This window comes from Poecilia mexicana, unplaced genomic scaffold (assembly GCF_051168715.1).
Source record: "Poecilia mexicana isolate PSO_F unplaced genomic scaffold, ASM5116871v1 scaffold_23, whole genome shotgun sequence".
Taxonomy (NCBI): Eukaryota; Metazoa; Chordata; class Actinopteri; order Cyprinodontiformes; family Poeciliidae; genus Poecilia; species Poecilia mexicana.
Genome location: NW_028263392.1, coordinates 20,228,984 through 20,233,365, shown reverse-complemented (window position 1 = coordinate 20,233,365; position 4,382 = coordinate 20,228,984). Strand labels below are relative to the sequence as shown.

The window sequence follows — 4,382 nt, the reverse complement described above, 5'->3', positions numbered from 1 at the left end:
AGCAGCTGATCTAGAGCTTCAGGGAAGGGCCTGACCTCTGACCCCCGCTCTGTTAGCCACTGTGTTATCTGCTTGGTTAGTGGCTCTTTTGGGTTCTTAGGGGCAGTAGGGGGCATTAAGGGGCACTAGGCCACCTGGAGGCCTCAGAGGTCTGATCTGAGACAGACACCAACAGCAACTCATCAACCCAGAGCCGGTTTCTAGTTTCTGTTGCTCCAGTTTAGTTTTTGCTGTTGCAGCAGAGACAGCAGCCTCCCGTCTCAGCAGCGGCGTCACATAAACACACAGAGACAGAAGCAGATGTGTGGATATCAGAGCAACTGTAGGCGGAGCGCGTAGCGGCGGCTCTGCGGCTTCGCCCTCATAAACTCGCTCCAGATTTAACCGCCAGCCGCCCCAGATGTGCTGGGTGGAAACTGCTGTGCTGCAGGCAGCGACAGGTCAGGCTGCTACTGCCTGCTTCACAACAACTTAGCAAGATCAGCACAGCAACAAACATTGACTGAGGGGGGGGGACCAGGAAACCCCCCACTGTGACAACTGAACCTCCCACCTGAAATCTGATCTGAATCTCCAGAAAAAGTCAGAAACTGCTCGAACAGGGAAGGAAACAAGGAAACAGGGAGACGGGGGCTAAGGACAGAGGAACCCCGCGAGGCGGCCTGCGGGCGGAGACCCTCGCCTGGTTTCTATGAGGGAAATGAGAGAGCGGCAGCCACTGATTACAGGCCGGCCTAGTCTAAACCTGAACCTGGACCGGGGTGAGTTATTCTGGGCTCGTCTGGCTGCCGCTCGCTGCCACCTCACCACGTCTCCCTGCTTCCTGCTGACAGCTCACCTTCCAGCAGAACCCGACACGGTTCTACCAGCAGTGGTTCTCAGATCCAGGATGTTTTATGGAGACATGAATCCTGATGGATCGCTGAAGCCAGGTGATCCGCCTCAGAAACTCAAACAGTTTCTGTTCATCGGGTTCTGGGCCGCTTCTCCAAACTGGCTCCTGCATCAGAGTTGCAATTGCCTTGTTGCCCAGCAACAGTTGCCCTTCTGCAACCTTTGAACTCTTGTTGGTCCTTTTCTGTCCTCTTGTTTCGTTTCTGTCTTTAGGTTTATTATTACTTGTCATTTTGTTAACCTTTGTACTTTATTCCCTTTTAATCAAAGAAAGCTCCGTTAGCCACTTTAGCTCTGTTAGCTCCCTTAGCTGTGTTAGCTCCTTTAGCTCTGCTAGCTCCTTTAGCTGTGTTAGCTCCTCTAGCTCTGTTAGCTTCTTTAGCTCTGTTAGCTCCTTTAGCTCTGTTAGCTCCTTTAGCTCTGTTAGCTCCTTTAGCTCTGTTAGCTCCCTTAGCTGTGTTAGCTCCTTTAGCTCTGCTAGCTCCTTTAGCTGTGTTAGCTCCTCTAGCTCTGTTAGCTTCTTTAGCTCTGTTAGCTCCTTTAGCTCTGTTAGCTCCTTTAGCTGTGTTAGGTCCTTTAGCCCTGTTAGCTCCTGCCGCTGCTGCGGCCCGAACCGCTGTCTGAAAGGGACACAGCCTATTTTAAATGCCAGAATTACTTTAAAATGTTTGAGCTCAGGTCTCGCAATGCATTGGCTGCAGTCATTAATTACCATAGCAACGGAGCCCAGACAGAGGCAGTGAGAAGTCTCAAGACTTTTTCTCTCTTGCTCTCGATGAAGGCAGACCCTTCTTTCCTCTGCTCCCTCCCTGCCCATGCCTGCTCTACTTTTGTCTTTTTCTATATTTTTGGAGCCTTTCTTTGCACATCATCCAAATCTACAAATTATGGATCTGGTCAACTGATCTTTCAATGCAATTGATCAAATTTTCTCGACGAGAAGTCTGGGCACAGGAGAGCCTCTTGTCGTGCGGGGACACACCTGGCGGGATTCACCCTGGATTTATTCATGATAACAGGATCTCTGCTGTTTGGAGCTTTGTGGCCGAACTAGCGAACACTCAGACTGTTGGTGTGGACAGAGACGAGGACTCTAAAACTCACTAACGAGTTGGAATCAATCTTGGAGAAGTTGCTAGTTTCGGCTCAGTGGAACGACTAAACTAATTTGGATGATTGGGAACTGAGACGTATCGGAGAGACTTTAGGGAAGATTGAAGTTTATAATCTTCTCGACCTAAGACATTCTGTTTCTGAATTGGCTTTTCCTGTGTGGCCTTGGAAGGGCTGCATTTTTCTAATCTCCTCGAAGATATGTAAACACAACGCTCTTCCATCCACACCCCCTCCTGTATCCATGCAGCTGTGGAGCTGAACGCTCCTGAGGACATTCCTAGATAAACAACACCTTTATCAAACTCTGCCAGGGGCTCAGTAACATTTCTTCATGGCCCTTTGACGTCACCGCCTTCACTCATGTCTTTGTTTTTGTCACAGCTGCTGCTGAGCTGTGACCACTCACACCTGATCATCATCACCTTGATCTCCAGCTGCTGCCATATAAGAACAGATCTTCCCCCTGCACGGCGTCAGATTGTTGTGAAACCCTCAGCGGTAACACCTTCAGGTCTGCTGTAGAAACTTGAGCTAACTGTCCGGTAACTAACCTGTCTGTCTCTTGCTTCTGCCTAGTTGCCTCTCCTGTCCCCGATCCTGACCCTCTCCACTGGATTTGGACCTCCTGGTTCTGATCCCCTGTCTGACCCTGAGATCAGGAACCGCCTGACCCCGATTTGGATTCCCTGGTTCTGACCCTGGCCTGTCTGACTAAGAATAAGTTTATTTCATAATAAACACTTGTTTTGTATTCGCTGTTCAGTCCCTGAGTCCATCAGTGCCTGACCGTGTCAATTTTGCCCTGTTTTGTCTGAATGTTGCCATTTGCCCTAATGTGTCCTTTCCTCTTTTTTTGTTTTAGAAACGGTGGAGTACTCCCTATTTAACCCAGGAAAGGATTATTTTAGTTTATTAGTAATATCAGAAATTGTGGAGTACGCACTATTTAGATCAATATTATACAGCCCAGAAATGGGATCAGAATTAGAATAACTACAAACTTGGAATCCAGAGATACTTAACAGGAACAGTCACTGCTTAGTTTATTACTTTTAACCCAGAAAAAGATTTAGATCAGCCACTCTTTAGCTTATTTTATCAGAAACTGTAGAGTTTCACTATTTAGAAATGGAATTAGATACTTAGCAACCCTGAACAGAACTTAGTTCACATACTTTAGAACATTAGATTAGTTTTCTTTCCTTTGGTTTGTTATTTTGTTTGTATTTCCTTTAAACTCATGTAAAACTCTTTGAACTGCCTTGTTGCTGAAAATGTGCTATATAAATAAAATTACCTTACAAACGGGGAGACAGAGGTCTGGCAATGCGTTGTGGGAAAAATACATATTTCCCCAGGCTATTCATATTTTGCTTCCGTAAATTTTTTATTTCTCAGGATTTTTGAGTGTGAATTAAAATCCTTAGTATGAAGGTTGAAAACTTTCTAGAAAAAAATATTATCCACTTTCTTTATTATTTTTTTATTTCACACCATGAGTGAGAACCTAATAAGGTGTTTCTTTATTATTATTATTATTATTGGGACTGCCCATAGCAAAGCATAGAGAGAGCAGTGCCTGTCATAGGTGCCTCCATGCATTGAAATGGCACCAATAGACCCAATAGAATGTCTGGATATTATTTATTTTTCTTCCGTCACCGTTGATGCGGCTCGCACCGCTGCGTGCAACTCCACAAATGTGGCATCAAAATGTGCGGCTCGATGCCGTGAGGGGAGCTATTATTTCTGGTGGGATTCGGAGTTACCACAGTGACATAAATTGCAAAAAACGACTCCCAAAAACCAACATTCAAGTCAATGGAGTGAGGCAACAGAAAATCTGGAAAAAAAAACACCCCTAATTTTGATGAATTTCTGTGTCATCATGATTTGACGTAGAAATTCCATTTAAATTTCAGTTTGTAGACACGTCCGTGATCTCTTCTAAAGTAAAGACGGTACGTCGATACAAATTACAGTTTCTCCACATTTTGTCTCCAAACGACCCAAAGTTTTCGATTTTTCGAAAAGTTAAGAGTGTGAGGGCCGCTCCGCTAGAGTGGGAGAGAGAGGATTTCTGACCCCAAAATAACCTGTAGCCACACACACACACAAAATATATATATATATATGTATATAATACACACAATACACACATATGTGTGTGTGTATTAGCTCATTAACTTCACATTTCTCCAATGAATATTTATCAAAGGTTATTGTTGTGATCTGTGTTTTCCTGTATTTTGGGATTTTCTGTTTAGTCCAGTTTCCCTGAGTCTCTGTGTTGTCCTGTCAGCCCCTGATTGTTCCCAGGTGTGTCTCGTTCCCTTGGTTACCCCGTGTGTATTTAAGTCCACCTGTTGTCT

The 4,382-nt window shown here is 45.1% G+C and overlaps 1 long non-coding RNA gene across 1 annotated transcript; it reads left to right on the top strand.

Annotated features, from left to right (window-relative positions):
* The first annotated feature begins 213 nt into the window (after positions 1–213).
* Positions 214–2,983, top strand: LOC148152597 (uncharacterized). Its single transcript, XR_015762117.1, has 3 exons — positions 214–932; positions 2,392–2,508; positions 2,587–2,983. It is a non-coding gene; the product is annotated as an uncharacterized LOC148152597 (long non-coding RNA).
* Positions 2,984–4,382: the final 1,399 nt, after the last annotated feature.